Below are 17,075 nucleotides of genomic sequence, written 5' to 3' on the forward strand. Positions count from 1 at the left end.
CAGGGGTTTAGAACACTTGTTGCTCTTGAAGAGGATCCAAGTTCAGTTCCCAGCAGTCAAATGGTGGTTCATAAATACCTATAACTCCAGCTCCAGAGGGTTTGACACCCTCTCTGGACCTCAGTGGGCACCAGACACAAACATGGCATACTTACCTACATTCAGCCAAAATATTCACACACACACAAGATTAAATTAATATAAAATCATTATAATATATTATAAAAATATAAATTAATATAAAAATTAAATAAAATTTAAAATTAAAAAAATTAAAATTAAAATAAATAAAATAAAATAATACACAGTTTTGTTCTTAGGCCTACCGGCCAATCATGAATCCTAGAAATTTTCATTTAGATGCTTTCTCCATTAAGAATGGACATATTTTGGGCAAGTCTTGATTTCTCCTTAGACTCTTACTCTTCACTGTGGTGATATTCTATCTTCAAATGCCTATTTACTTTCCATGCTGAAGAATTTGGAGATACCTGGATCTCACACTGGTCAGAGACTTAATATCCATAAAAAAAAAAAAAGGGCACATCCGTGTTTTACTAAAAACACGGTTTTTCTTGTGACTATATTGACTTCACCTTTCACTTTCACTTTAATTTTCTATGTATATCACAACATTTTTAAAATAACCGTATTGGGGCAAAATGAGGAAAAATATCTAAGATATTCTAAATTGAATGACAAAGAGCAGGGATAAGACAGGAGGAGGGGTTTGGAAAAGTTTTTCACTAAGAAGCTATAGATTTAAAATTTTTAGTTGAGCGTGTGTTGAAACTTTAACTCAGATGCAAATGTGGTGCTGTCTCTCCTGCTCTAAACTGCTTGCAGGACTAACTAGTCCAGATGCAATAGTGACTTCCCGTTTGTAGATGGTCCTCCTGCCCCAAAGTGTTCTCCTGGAGAGGCCACCCATCTAATCGACAGGCAAATGTAGGTTCTCTATAACTGTGTTCTGACTTCTGCTCAAGGGTTCATGCTTAGGAATTGCTAGCAACTCTGGGAATTTGTCCCAGGACTCTTTCTTTCTTTTCCGGGATATCAATGTACTCTAACGACTCAACATCCGTCTTCTGATCTCAGGAGTCAGGTTTAGCATCATTAAAACAATGTGTTACTCTTTTACTTTCTTGTGTACTCTAGGAGAGTATAAACTCCTCGAAGACAGAAAGTGTGATGACTAAATGTATGCATACACATGACTGGAATCTCAGGTAGTCAAATGTCATTATGGATATTCCTGTGCAGATAGTTTGGACGAGCCTAACATTTGAATCTAGAGTTACTAAGGCTCAAAGGTGGGTGTAGCTCATTTAGTTCACAGAGGTTTGAAGAAGAGAAAAGCACTGACCTTCATCTGACTGAGAGGGAATCCTCCCTTTCTGAGAATCTCCAAAATGGGACATTTGGTGTTTTCCAGACATCTGATTCTGACAGGACCACCAGGTTTTCCCAATGGCAACGGGATAAGAGATTCGCTGTTTTAGTTAGGGTTTTATTGCAATAAAGAAATGCCATGACCAAGACAACTGTTAAAACAGCAAACATTTAATTGGGCTGGCTTCCATTGTCACCGTGGTGGGAAGCATGGCAGCATGCAGGCAGACACGGTGCTGGACATCTTGATCCAAAGGCAGCCAGGAGGAGGTTATGTATCATGGTGGCCAGATTTGATCATATAATGACATCTCAAAGCCCTTGCTTCGGCAGTAACACACTTTCTCTACCAAGGCTACAACTCCTAATAGTGCCAGTCCCACGGGCCAAACATATTCCAACCATCACACCCACTATGGGCTCTCCCGGAAGCCGAGAGTTTGGATACAAACGAGAATGCATCCCAGAACTCAATTTCCTGGCTCATCCTGAAGCTTCCATCGCTGAACAAGTCAACTTTTGAAACAAGTGATTTATATACATTTCTACAAATCTTATTGGTTCCCTGTCTCTACAGGACCCTGGCACAAAATTGTGTAATTCTAAGAAGCCAGAACCTGGCATAAAGTCTCACAAAAAGCAGATAATTCTCTTTCAAGGTACAGTAAATATTTGAAATAGTATTTTTTTATAATCTCCTAACATATAAATTTGATTTAATTTTTTGTCTGTTAAAACAGGAAAAAAGTTTGGAAAAGTCTAATTATGCATTGATGTGAAAAAGGCAAATCTTGCTTTCAAAACTAATACAACTAGAAAGTTACTTATCTAAAAGAAGAAGGCCTGGCAGTGTGGTGCATGCTTTTAATCCCAGCACTTGGGAGGCAGGCAGATTTCTGACTTCTAGGACAGCCTGGTCTACAGAGTGAGTTCCAGGACAGCTAGGTCTGCACAGAGAATCCCTGTCTCAACAAAAAACAAACAAACAAAAAACAAACAAACAAAAAGCATTGCTAAAAGGCGGAGAAGCCATGGAACCTGGGTAGAACTATGCATGTTACATATTTTATTGATCCAAAATTTGAGTTTATATGTGCACACACACACACACACTCATCAGTCTGAGTCTTGTTCTTCCTCTTGTGTCTCCTGTCATCCATGTCTCATTTCAGCTTGCCCTATCGAAGCTGCAATCTAATGTCTGTAACCGTACCTTTTATGTCATCCCAGAGGCTTTAGTAGCTAGCTCATGTCCACCCCTATACTCTCATATTGGAGCCACTCATGGTTTGGTCACCACCCATTTCTCGGGCTTGTCTTTCATCAATCTCTCAAATGCTCTGACCTCCCTACTGTGTGGGAGTTTATATAGCACCGACACACAATGAACTACACTCACTGCCATTATCAGAACGCCTGCCCCTGGTTCATTGAGGACAATTATCTCATGGACTAGTAGAAAAAGCACTACGGAGTGAAGTTGGAGATCTTGAGTTTTCCTATACCACTGGGATTGGTGACAAGGGCAATTTTGTCAGTTGACATCCTTGGCGTCCAATTTCCTTATCCGTTTGATAGCAAACAATAGAGATTCAGTTAAAGGGAGACATGTTCCCTCTTGGAAACGACTTTCATCATTAACACGACAAATAGTTCACGAATGCTTCTTATGAGCAATAAACATCTGGCTCTCACTTCTACTGCGCATGTTTCTAAGATCTAACTTGGGTGACCAGGCTTGACAGCAGACGGCTTTACCTGCTGTCCCTATAATAAATAGCTCCTTAAATTTAGGCCTCTATATTTATGTGCCAAAAAGAAGTTCTCAGACTTTGAAAAGTGTAACCTGAGATATTTACTGGGGAAAAATATAAAATTCCCAAGCCTGCACCCCATTCCGATTCTGATTCAGTAATTATAAACCTGTATCAGAATAACTCGCCCCCTGACCCACCAGTCACACTCTAAGATGAGAACAAGCCCTCCATCCAGGGACAGCAGATTTTTTTCACAGTCAATTAGGCTCCAATTTTATTTTTTTTAAGCAATATGTTTCCGTCTGAGAAATGGCACTGACGATAGGAAGGTCACTGTAAAACAGACAGCACATTATCAAAAATCATAGTCGGGAAAATGCTAAGGACAGCAAGCTCTCTGGACAAAGTGCTAACTGACCGGTCAGCTACAAATAAGGGATTGACAGAGGCCTATGACAGTGATGTCAAGAGGCAAAATGTCAGACAGAGCTAGCTCGTCCCTGTATTTGCTGAGTCAAGTTCAGACCAAACACAAACCAACCCTCCAGGGTCTCATTCTGTTCATTCTTCACTTCAAGGAGAGCCTAAATTGTGAACAACAGAGCCAATATCCCATAGTGTGCAGTTTTTAAAAAAAAAGTAGAATAGCTTCGAGGGGCTATTACTCCAGTTCGAGTTCTTTTGTAGCTCTTCAGTAAACTATTCTAATCTCCGAGGAACCATTTTTTTTAAAGTATCAAGAACTATCAAACATGTTCATTCCTGACTTTGAAAGAAAGGAAAAAGTGGATTCTGAAAACTGAAGACTTGACTATTAGTTCTGTCAGGATTTTAGTATATCATACTCCAGACCCTGTGGCTCTGGTGATAGAAGCCTTACATTACCGGAAAGTCTTGCCCAGGTCGCTTGTTTGCTTAGGACAGACCAGGAGATACTTATAAACTGCTACTGATGCCTTTCTTGGGCATTTCACAAATTAGTGATATTCTTGTGATCTTATGATCACAAGACTGTAATTAGTGATATTCTTACGATCTCTTGAAACTGATTCTCTGTGGTCAATTGAGAGTTAGCCAATTCACTTTTGTCAGACCTAATTAGTAAGTACATTTTTTTGTCTTTATAGATACCTCATAGTCATTCAACAAATATGTATTGAGCATTTTACCACTTATCAGGGACTGTGCTTGGTAGTAGAATCCAACAGTGAACACATTACAGTCTCTGTTCTCATGGTACTTAGTAATGAGGGACAGACAGGAAGACAAAATGCAGTAAAAGGAAGAAAAAATCAACATGAATGAGGGGAGATGGGAGAATGCTTCCTTCAAAGAGACCAAGAGCAGAAAGAGCGTGACTACTGGAGCAGAAACCTGAAGGAAGGATGGAATTAGTTGTGTAATTATCCAAGGGAAGAACATTTCAAGTGGTAGGACCCTGGATGGGTCTGAAATAGAAATCTGCTTGGCAAAGAGATTGTCTATCATAGCAAGGTTTGATTTGCCAAATATGTTCGTGACTGTTGTTCTGTTTTGCACTACTGGAACAAAATACCGGAGGCTGTATTATTTCATAAAGCAACTTTCTTTAGCTTACAGTTCTGAAAAGTCAAAGTCCCACAAAAGACTATAGCTTGCTTGATGCCATTCAGAGTAATGTGTGTCATCACTAAACTGGAACCAGAGAGAACATGTAAGTCACACAAAGCCACTAGCATTCAATCAGGGGGGTCCCATTCTGACAAACTTACCTAGTTCTAACCATCCCCCAAAGGCCCCATTTTTATACCTTTATTGGTTAGTTTGATATAGGACCTCACTGTCTGGCCCTGTCTGGCCTGGAACTTGCTATGGTGCTGGCTGGCCTTGAACTCACAGACATCTCCCTGTCTCTGCCTCCCAAAGGCTGGCTGAGGCTGAAGATATGGGATAACATACCCAGGCCATTTCATCTTTTTAATTCCTTATAACAGAGATTACATTTCAGCACATGAACCTTAAGGAACACAGTCAAATCATAGCTGGACCTCAGTAGGGTGGCATTGCTTGGAACATATGAATGTGTTTGTATTGTATGGCAAGAGAACTTTGGAGATATAATTGTTTCAATTATCAAAATAAGAGATAGTCCCAGATTATCTAGATGGGCCTAATCTATCTACATGAGCCCTTAAAAACAGGAAGAATTCTCCTACTGCAGCAAGAATTACTTAACACAAAAGGAAATTCTGAGATTGTAAGTATGAGGAGGATACCACACGCTGCTGCTAACTTGAAAACCTAGAGATCCACCAGTAAAACTTTGGAGAGTCCTCTGGGATGTAAGGACAGACTCTACACAACAGACAGCAAGGAAACAGTCACTTTGTCTGTACTAATTCAAGCCTCTGAATTTTGCTGCCAAGCAGAGAAAATACCTAAGCCAGATCCAACTTCCTGCCCAGAACTTCCAGACAATGAATGTATGTTGTTTTAAGTTGCACAGCGGGGGCAATCAGTGACCATTTGCCACAGCAAAACCATACAGACTATGACACTAGACTGAAATGTGGGAGGAACATGGTAGGAGATCAGGAAAGTGGAGGTATGGGGCAGGATGTAAGGACAAATGATGACGCTACTGCCGTGGAGTGTTGTGAACCACCATAAAGCTTTTGTCTTTACTGGAGGGATATGTGGAGCCAACAGGGTTGGGAGCATACATATGGGGTTCTTACAGTTACGTTATAAAGAGACCATTTTGAATGACCATTAGAATGGTCCAGCTAGACAGATGTCACGCTAGTTTATGCAACAAGAAATCGTAGTGGAGATAAGTTGATGCATATTGTGGGTCCAAACTTTAAAACAAATGATAAGCTAAGAGACATGATGATGGGGGGGCATGTGGGGTGTTACAGAAAGAGAGGAGTGACTGTTGGCACCAAGGTCTTGGGCCCGGGTCATGGGTGGAAGAGTTACATTGAGCTAACAAAGAATGCAGAGGAGCAAGTTCAATGGAAGTGAGGGGACAGAGACAGACACAGGTTCATCTTGGGACTTGTGTAGGAAACGCCCTGTCAGACAGCCTCGAAGAGAAGAATATTCACCAAGCTGCATGATACACAGTCTGAATCTTGGAGGATTATCTGGAAGTGCAGTTGTTAATGGCGGAGTTCTGCGAAAGTCATTTGGTGAGCAGTTCAGAGAAAACTGGCTCTTTCCAACTGACTCCTTGGTGAAAGTCTTCTATAGAGTGTATTGCATAATTGTTGACCTGTGACTACAAGTGTGTGTGTGTGTGTAAGGGGGAAAGAAATGGTTTCTCTATGAAGCCCTAAGGTTGGCTTCAATTACAGCCCTGTGCCTTCTGATTGCTGAGCTTACAGGTGCATACTGCTATGCCCAGCTTCAACAAAACGGTATTACTATTTTCATATTCATTTTCTGTGTGTGTGTGTGTGTGTGTGTGTTTAAGTGTGTGCACGCTTGCTATGTCCATAAGTGGAGGTTAGAAGTTGGTTCTCTCCTTTGTCACGTGAGTTCTGGGGACTGAATCCAGGTCATGGTCATGAGATTTGGCAGTGCTCATCTTTACTTACTGAGCCATCTCACTGGCCCAAAGCAAATGTATTTTAAATTATTGATTTATTTATTGAAAACATTTTAAAATAATACAATTAAATAAGTCTTACTAACGAAAAGAGTTATCACTTTCTTACGAGTCTTCCAATTAAGATTGCACAGTGGAAAAAGCACATATGGTCCACAGCTACATTAAAGACATATAAAGACATAGTAAACTATATTTCCCCAACTGCTGCCATTGCGAGACCTTCTAACGCCTCAGGATGGGGCACTGTTTATGCAAAATTTATGTTGAGCACCTGATAAGAAAAAGTATTGTTCGTTTTACTTCCTCGGTGCCATAGGAATTCAGTTTTTACATGTGTGCAATTAAAAACAGAACAAGCAAAATGACCAGCTGAGTTTTCCAGCATCTTTCCCTCTCGCCCAGCGTGTTACAGCTAGTGCACCTTCACTGACATTCTGCTAGGAAAAACAAAAAACAAAACGGGGGAGATCTGTGCGCGCTTTAGAGCAGTATAAAGACGCTGGCCAGAGATCTCTGTTATAAATTCTTTTTCCGTGACCCTTAGAAATGGAGCACACGCACACACAAAAGGGAGAGTAGCGAGGCTCCTGCAATTTCAGAGTAAAACTTGTCCTGCCGCACTTACCTCCTAAAGCACTCCTCTGAGCACGCCATTAGAAAATATTTTTGCTAACCACATCACAAACAATTATTAATGTGCTAACTTTAGCCCGTGCTTTAAGCGCCTGCTAGATCGGGGGTGGGGTGGGAACATGCTCATTATGGGACCGTCTCATTGGCTCATCTGCTGACAAAGCACCTCTGCAGAGCCTACCCGTAATCATTCTAATTAGGCCGTCAAGTGTCAGGACTTGCTGTGTGAATTTCATTAATTCTAGCCATCTCTGTGGTGCAGCTGATAGGGCCTGCATCAAAGGAGTGACTCTGCCTGGGAAGCAATTTCCTCACATTTATGGCCTCTCCTGGCTACCTGCTGGTACCAAGGAAGGCTCACAAAGATGTCCTTGCACGTCTGCCACACCTCCTTTCAGTTGGAAGCCTAATCCCATCCAGACACACTGACGCACCTTTCCAACCGTTATGACCCTTTACATCTTTATGTGGCCCTTAATGAATAATTCAACCTATCAAATGTGAAGCAGAGCATTTGCATGTATCTCTTCGTGCTGCTTTGGCAAAATCTCAAGAGACTGAGTAACTTATATAAAAAAAAATTAAAGTTTATTTATCTCAGTCCTGGAGACAGGAAAGATCAAGGTCAAGACATTGGCAGGAGGCGTTGTCTGGTGAGGGCGCCTCTCTGCATCCAATATGTCTCCTAAGAAAGCAGCACCCACCCTCTGGAAGACAAAGGGTTAAAGGAGACAAACTCCATTAAGTCATTCATCTACTGTGATCTGACTTTACAGGGGGAAGGGTCACTCTGATATAGTAAAGACTCTGCAAGGCTGATGGACTGATTAGAACTTCTTGATTGTAGACAGCAGATCCAGAGCCAAACTATCTCCGGCTATCTGTAGTCCCCCTTAATAGTCTTTCCTATCTCATCTTTGCCTCTGACCTAACATCCTTTCAGCTGTCGGGTGAAACTTTTTAGAATATATTAAATGGACAGGTAACTAATATCCACCAACCCAACAGCTAAGAATGCTATCAGACAACATATGAGACTCACAGCTGAGATTTCTCACTTTGTTGAAACTCACCTACCAATGTTTCCACTAAAGTATCTGGGCAAATGTGTTTATTTATGACTTTTCTGTTCTTTAACTATAAAAGCTTCATGAAGTTGTTTCTATATGCAAACATATTGTTTGGGACAACCTTGTCTTAATTACTGTGCTATTGCTATGAAGAGACACCATGACCAAGACAACGCTTACGAAAGCAAGTACTTAATAGGGGACTTGCTTACCGCTCTGGAGGATTAGTCCATGATTGTCATGGAAGGAAACAGACAGGAAGGAGGTGGAGCAGTAGCCGGGAGCTTTACATCTTCACCCATAGGCAGCAGTCAAGAACAGAGAGACTGGGGCCTGGCATGGGCTTTTGAAACCTCAAAGCCCTCTCACAGTAATACACCTTCTTCAGTAAGGCATACCTACTGCAGCAAGACTACATCTCCGAATCCATTGGTGACCATATAGAAATATAATATATATAATATATATATATATATAATATATACTTATATTAGATATGTAAGCCTATGGGGACCATTTTCATTTAAGCCACCACAAACTTGAATCTGTCTTCCTGAGGCAGGGTTTATTTGGCTCAAGAATTAAACTATCTCTTATTCTCTTTAAAGTAGGATCCGTGTTTTGCCGGGGCACTGCTTTCATTTAGAAAGCAAGCCTTCTCAATAGCCTAACCACTCATGGGAGGCCCCCACCTCTTAATACTGTCATTTTGGTAGCATCTGAGTTTTGGAGGGGACACGCTGAAACCACGCTAGCATCTCTCTACCTTAGAAGAGGCAGCCGGCCACTTATTCAGCTTTTGTTCTTAACCGCTGCACTGTCCCTAATACTGTAGCAAATCTTTGGTTACAGAGAAGATTGCTTCTAAAAACAGACACCCAATCTTCTCTCCCACACCTCTAATGTAACTGTTTACATGAGGGATGGCGCTGAGCCCTCTCCATAATCTGCGGCCCGTGAACACTTGGTTCCCAGTCGACGGATGGCACGGTTTGAGGAGGCGTAGAAAGCGAGGCCTTGCTGGAGGAAGTATGTTACTGGGCCTGGCCTTGAAAGCTTAAAGGCTCCCCTACTCCCAGTCTGTTCTCTCTGCTTCGTTTAAGATACGAGCCCTAGACTTTCTGCTCCTGCTGCCCTGTTTGACTCCTGTCCCTTTGGAACTATAAGTCAAGTAAACCTGCCTAGATCGTGGTGTTTCATCAGATCCTGCAGACAGGTACATTACTTGAACCTCATTCAATACACTCCCCTACCCTCTCTACCACAACATGCCTAAAACAGGTCAAAGTAGGAAGAAAGAAAGAAAGAAAGAAAGAAAGAAAGAAAGAAAGAAAGAAAGAAAGAAAGAAAGAAAGGAAGGAAGGAAGGAAGGAAGGAAGGAAGGAAGGAAGGAAGGAAGGAAAGAAGGAAAGAAAGAAAGAAAGAAAGAAAAAAAGAAAGAAAGAGAGAGAGAAAGAAACAAAAAAGAAAGAAAGAGAGAAAGAAACAAAAAAGAAAGAAAGAGAGAAAAAAGAGAGAAAGAAAGAAAGAAGAAAGAAAGATGAAAGAAAAATAAAGAATTTGTTTTCATTGTGGATTTGTGTGACAGTTTGATGTGGAGGGGCATGGGCACTATGCATGTAGATGTGGAAGACAAAGGAAAGATAATTTTGGCTATCAATCTCAGGTACCATCCACCTTGTTTATTGAAACAGGGTCTCTCATTGTCTTGGAATTAATCAAATACAGTAGGCCAGCTATAGAGGGACTTTTTTGCTACATTGTTTTGGCTTCCAGCAGAACATATGTACACACACCCATCCAGGAGCTACGGTTGAATCCTTGAATGAAACACACACACACACACACACACACACACACATTAGCTTACTTTTAAAATGCATTGGCTACCTCAAAGGCTGAGTACTCATAAGCCTTGCCATGGTACCCCAGGCCCAATCAGGGAAGCGGTAAGTGGTCACCCACTCAAATTCTCATGTGAGTCGTAAGCTCTCTCTCCTGAGCCCTCCTCTTCTCTCCCTATGTATCCTCGAAATGCTCCTGTTCCTCTTTGTGTCCTACCCACATAAATCTAAGTGTCCCTCCCCAGGCCCAGCCAATACCCATTGGCATATTTATTGATTGATCAAAAACAAGTTGGGGACAAGGACACACAGATTCAAGTTCTCAATTGAATCAAAGCAATACAGCCAATATCCAAGAGTTGACTAGTCTCAGAAATCTGCCTGTCTCTGCCTCCTCAGCACTGGGATTGTAATTATAACATCACACCTAGCTTTTTCTTTCTTTCTTTAACCTAGATCCTGGACATAGAATTTGGTTGTGCCAAGCGCACAGAGCATTTTACAACTGCGCTATCTCCTCAACCCAGGGGTTTGTTTTTCCTACATTTGTGCTATATGTGGCTCATTTAAAAACTTGTATGTTCAAGCCTACTTACCAGCAAGTCTTCGGAAAGACCTTATTAGTTAGCAGCTGTTTGGTTCCTGGTTTTATGTGTCAGTTTCCTAATATAGTTCTCAGTTTGCTCAAACTCTAGTCTACATGCTGGTGTGAAGGATATTTTCTGAATGTGACTAACATTTGTAATCAGCTGCATGAAGCAAAGTAGTTATTCTCAATGAACAGATCTGAGCCTCAATCAGTTGAAGGTCCAAAATGCAAAAAACAAAGTTTGTCAAATAAGAAATAATGCCTTGATCCTCCCAGTCCACAATTTCATGGAGTGTGGTGGTGGGGGGCATAGATCAGGTGGTCCAGCATTTCCCATCCATACACACCCAGAGACAGCTTGACTCCCAGGAGGTCTGTCATAACCAGGCTCACAGGAGGGGCAGGCTCCAGTCAGAGGCAGCAAGGTCAGCTAACACCAGAGGAAACCAGATTGTGAGAAGCGAGTGCAAAAACATAAGCTACAGAAACCAAGGCTTCTTGACACCATCAGAACCCAGTTCTCCCACCACAGCAAGCCCTGGATACCCCAACACACCTGAAAATCAAGATTTTGACCTAAAATCCCATCTTAAGAAGATGATAGAGGATCTTAAGGGGACATAAATAACTCCCTTAAAGAAATACAGGAGAACACAGGAAAAGAAGTAGAAGCCCTTAAAGAGGAAACCACAAATCTCTTAAAGAAATACATAAAAATACAATCAAACAGGTGAAGGAATTGAACAAAACCATCCAGGATTTAAAAATGGAAATAGAAACAATAAAGAAATCACAAAGTGAGACAACCCTGGAGATGGAAAACCTAGGAAAGAGAGCAGGAGTCATGGATCCAAGCATCACAACAGAATACAAGAGATAGGAGAGGGAATCTCAGGCATAGAAGATACCATAGAAAACATTGACACAACAGTCAAAGAAGATGCAAAATGCAAAATGCTTGTAGCCCCAAACATCCAGGAAATCCAGAACACAATGAGAAGACCAAACCTAAGGATAAGAGTAATAGAAGAGAGTAAAGATTCACAACTCAAAGGGCCAGCAAATATCTTCAACAAAATTATAGAAGAAAACATCTCTAACCTAAAGGAGGAAATGGACAGAAACATTCAAGAAGCCTACAGAACACAAAATAGATTAGACCAGATAAGAAATTCCTCCTGTCACATAATAATCAAAACACTAAATACACAGAAGAAAGAAAGAATATAAAAAGCTATTAGGGAAAAAGGCCAAGTAACATATAAAGGCAGACCTATCAGAATTATATCCGACTTCTTAAGAGAGACTCTAAAAGCCAGAGGATCTTTGGCAGATGTCATACAGACCCTAAGAGAACACAAATGCCAGCACAGAATCCTATACCCAGCAAGATTCTCAATCACCGTAGATGGAGAAACCAAGATATTCTATGACAAAACCAATCTTAAACAATATCTTTCCACTAACTCAGCCCCGAAGAGGATAATAGAAGTAAAAACTCCAACACAAGGAGGGAAACAACACACAAGGAAAACCAAGAAATTAATTATCTCACAATAACCCCAAAAGAAGAGAACCGCACAAATATAATACAACTTCTAACAACAATAAAAGAAATCAACAGTCATTGATCTTTAATATCTCTCAACATCAGTGGACTCAGTTCCCAAATAAAAAGACAGAAGCTAACTAACACCCAGCATTTTGCTTCATATAGGAAACAGATTAAAAGGTTGGAAAAAAAATTCCAAGCTAATGGTCCCAAGAAACAAGCTGGAGTAGCCATTCTAATATCCAATAAAATAGACTTTCAACCAAAAGTTATCAAAAGAGATGGGGAAAGACACTTCATACTCATCAAAGGAAAAAAATCCACCTAGATGATCTCTCAATCCTGAACATCTATAGCCTAAATGCAAGGGCACCCACATTTGTAAAAGAAATGTTACTAAAGCTCAACTCTCACCAATGGACAGATCATAGAAACAAAAACTAAACAGAGACACAGTGAAACTAACAAAATTATGAACCAAAAGGATTTAACAGATATCTATAGAACATTTCATCCTAAAACAAAGAATATAGCTTCTTCTCAGCAACTCATGGTACCTTCTCCAAAATACATAATTGGACACAAAACAAGCCTCAACAGATACAAGAAGATTGGAACAATACTATGCATTCTATCAGATCACCAGTGACTAAGGATGGACTTCAAAAACAACAGAAAGCCCACATACTCATAGAAGCTGAATAACTTTCTACTCAATGATAACTGGGTAAGGGAAGAAATAAAGGAATGTAATGAAAATGAAGGCACAGCATACCCAAACTTATGGGACACAATGAAAGCAGTGCTAAGAGGAAAACTCATAGTTCTGAGTGCCTTCCTAAAGAACTTGGAGAGATCCTACACTAGCACATCTGAAAGCTCTAGAACAAAAAGAAACAATCATGTCCAAGAGGAGTAGACAGAAGGAAATAACCAAACTCAGGGCTGAAATAAACCAAGTATAAACAAAGAGAGCTATACAAAGAATCAAAAACTAAGAGCTGGTTCTTTGAAAAAATCAACAAGATAGATAAATGCTTAGCCAAACTAACTAAAGGGCATATAGACAGTATCCATATTAACAAAATCAGAAATGAAAAGGGAAATATAACAACAGAAACTGAGAGAATTAAAATCATCATCAGAGAGTATAGTACAAAAGCCTATACTCTCAAAAGTAGACAATGTAGATGAAATGGATGATTTTCTAGACAGATACCATGGACCAAAGTTAAATTAGGACCAGACAAACTATCTAAACAGTCCCATAACCCCTTAGGAAATAGAAGCAGTCCTTAAAAGTCTCCCAACCAAATAAAATAAAATAAAATAAGAGCCCCAGGGCCAGATAGTTTTAGTGTAGAATTCTATCAAACCTTCAAAGAAGACTTAATAACAATACTTCTCAAACTATTCCACAAAATAGAAACAGAAGGAGCACTACTTAATTTTTTCTATGAAGCCAGTTATGCTGATACCTAAACCACAGCAAAACCCAACAAAGAAAAAGAACTTCACACCAATCTCAGTTATGAATATCAATGCAAAAATACTGAATAAAATTCTCACAAACTGAACACATCAAAACCATCATTCACTATGATCAAGTAGGCTTCATCTTAGGGATGCAGGGATGACAGAAATCCATCAACATAATCTGCTACATAAACAAACTCAATGGAAAAAAATTGCATGATCATCTCATTAGATACTGAGAACCCTTTGACAAAACACAACATCCCTTTATGTTAAACATCTTGGGTTTTTTTTTTTTTTTTTGAAATTCGGAACTCATTTATTGAATGAATAGTACATGCAAGAATACTATTAAAAGGAAAATAATACTATAAATTATAATTTTGAAAATAAAGCCATTGCTTCTTGGCCTTTTGGCTAAGATTAAGTGAAAATAAAGCCAATATAACAGGAACAAAATATACGTAACATTAGGAATGTTTGTTTTTTGACCCATGATGCATTCCTTGTCTTTACAATTAACTTAAATATCAGCTAAAACAAAACTGTGTCTTGGTCTAACTTCCGTGCTTTTCCAAAAAGCAACAACATTTGAGATATTTGAGATTCACACATTTGTTCAAGTACATAGATTCGATTCAATAGCAGATCTGTAGATCATGTTACTCTGTTAGTAAACATCTTGTAAAGATCAGGAATTCAAGGCACATATCTAAACATAATAAAAGCAATATACAACAAACCAACAGCCAACATCAACTTAAATGGAGAGAAACTTGAAGCAATCCCACTAAAATCAGGGAGGGACAAGACAAGGCTGCCCTCTTTCTCCCTATCTACTCAATATAGTACTTGAAGTTCTAGGGAGAGCAATTAGACAACAAAAGGGGGTCAAAGGGATGCAAATTGGAAAGAAAGAAGTCAAAGTATCACTATTGAAGATGATATTATAGTATACATAAGTGACCCCAAAATACTACAAGAGAGCTCCTATCTGATAAAATAACTTTATCAAAGTGGCTGGATATAAAAGTAACTCAAACAAACCAGTAGCCTTCCTCTACTCAAAGGATAAACAGACTGAGAAAGAAATTAGAAAAATAACACCCTTCACAATAGTCAGAAATGATATAAAATTTGTTGGTATGACTCTAACCAAGCAAGTGAAACAACTGTATGACAAGAATTTCAAGTCTCTGAAAAAAGAAATTGTAGAAGACCTCAGAAAATGGAGGGATCTCCCATGCTCATGGATTGGTAGGATTAACGTAGAAAAATAGTCATCTTACCAAATGCAATCTACAGATTCAATGCAATCTCCATTAAAATTTCATCTCGATTCTTCACAGAGATAGAAAGAGCAATTCTCAAATTCATCTGGAATAACCAAAAACCCAGAATAGGGATAACAATTCTAAACAATAAAAGAACTTCTGGCAGAATCACCATCCCTGATCTCAAGCTCAACTACAGAGCAAAAGTGATAAAAAAAAAAAAAAACCAAAAAACTGCATGGTATTGGTACAGAGACAGGCAGGTAGATCAATGGAATAGAATTGAAGACCCAGAAATAAAGCCACACTCCTATTTGTCACCTGATCTTTGACAAAGAAGCCAAAACCATATAGTGGGACAAAGAAAGCATTTTCAACAAATGGTGCTGTCTAACTGAAGGTCTGCATGTAGAAGGATGCAAATTGATCCATTTTAATTTTCTTGTACAAAGCTCAAGTCCAAGTGGATTGAGGACCTCCACCTAAAACCAGATATACTGAATCTAATAGAAGAGAAAGTGGGGAGGAACCTGGAACACATGGGCATGGGAAATTTTCCTGAATAGAACACCAATAGCTTATGCTCTAAGATAAGAATTGACAAATAAGACCTCATGAAACTGAAACTTCTGTAAGGCAAAGGACACTGTCAATAGCATAAAACGGCAACCAACATCTGGGGAGAAGATCTTTACCAATCCTACATCCAATAGAAAGCTAATATCCAAAATATTCAAAGAACTCAAGAAGTTAGACTCCAGAGAACCAAATAACCCTATTTAAAAAAATGGGATACAGAGCTAAACAAAGAATTCTCAACTGAGGAATCTCCAGTGACCAAGAAGCACCCAAAGAAACGTTTAACATCCTTAGTCATCAGGGAAATGCAAAGCAAAATGACCCTGAGATTCCACCTCACACCAATCAGAATAGCTAAAATCAAAAACTCACGTGACAGCAGATGCTGGCAAGGATGTGGAGAAATAGAAACGCACCTCCATTCCTAGTGGGATTGCAAGTTGGCACTACCATTTGGAAATTAATCTGGCAGTTCCTCAGAAAATTGGAAATAGTTCTACTTGAAGACCCATGTATACCACTACTGGGCATATACCCAAAAGATCCCCCAACATATAAGAAGGATACATGCTCTACTATGTTCATAGGGACCTGATTTGTAATAGCCAGAAGCAGGAAACAACCCAGATGTCCCTCGATCGAAAAATGAATTTAAAAAAAGTTACATTTACACAACGGAATACTACTCAATTATTAAAAAGACAATTTCACAAATTTTGTAGTCAGATAGATGGAACTAGAAAATAGCATCCTGAGTGAGATAACCCAGACCCAAAAGGATATGCATGGTATGTACTCAATAAGTGGATTATTAGCCTAAAAGCCCAGAATACCCACGATACAACTCACAGACATATGAAACACATCTCCTAGAATAGTTCCACGTATGTGTATAACAGCACCCTCTTTAAATTGAGAAATAGTTCTAGTTTCACAATAGTAGGAATGCTTCTCACAAAATAAAGGCATGGTGCACTGGTTTTATAATGGTTTGAGGGTTGTATATTTCTGGCCAAAAAAAATGTTATTTTTGAGGTTCACAAGGCTATAGTCACCAACACCAGCAATCTAGTCAAAATAAAGCTTTAACAATTAGTCCTTAAGTGATTTGCATTTTAAATTCTCTTTTAATGAGTGTCTTGTGTTTTTCTGGCCTGTCTGACTTATCAGCTGCTTTCACAACACTAACACCTTGCTGCCAGTTCAGCCTAAGGGACGGAAAGATGTTCCTTTCCTGGAAAGTTTATGTTCCCTTTTCTTAGGTGTCGAGCCGAGGCTCAAGCTTTATTCTCGGGAAGTCCTTGAGTTAGAAGT

The sequence above is a fragment of the Apodemus sylvaticus genome, chromosome 15 (genome assembly GCF_947179515.1).
Source record: "Apodemus sylvaticus chromosome 15, mApoSyl1.1, whole genome shotgun sequence".
Lineage (NCBI taxonomy): Eukaryota > Metazoa > Chordata > Mammalia > Rodentia > Muridae > Apodemus > Apodemus sylvaticus.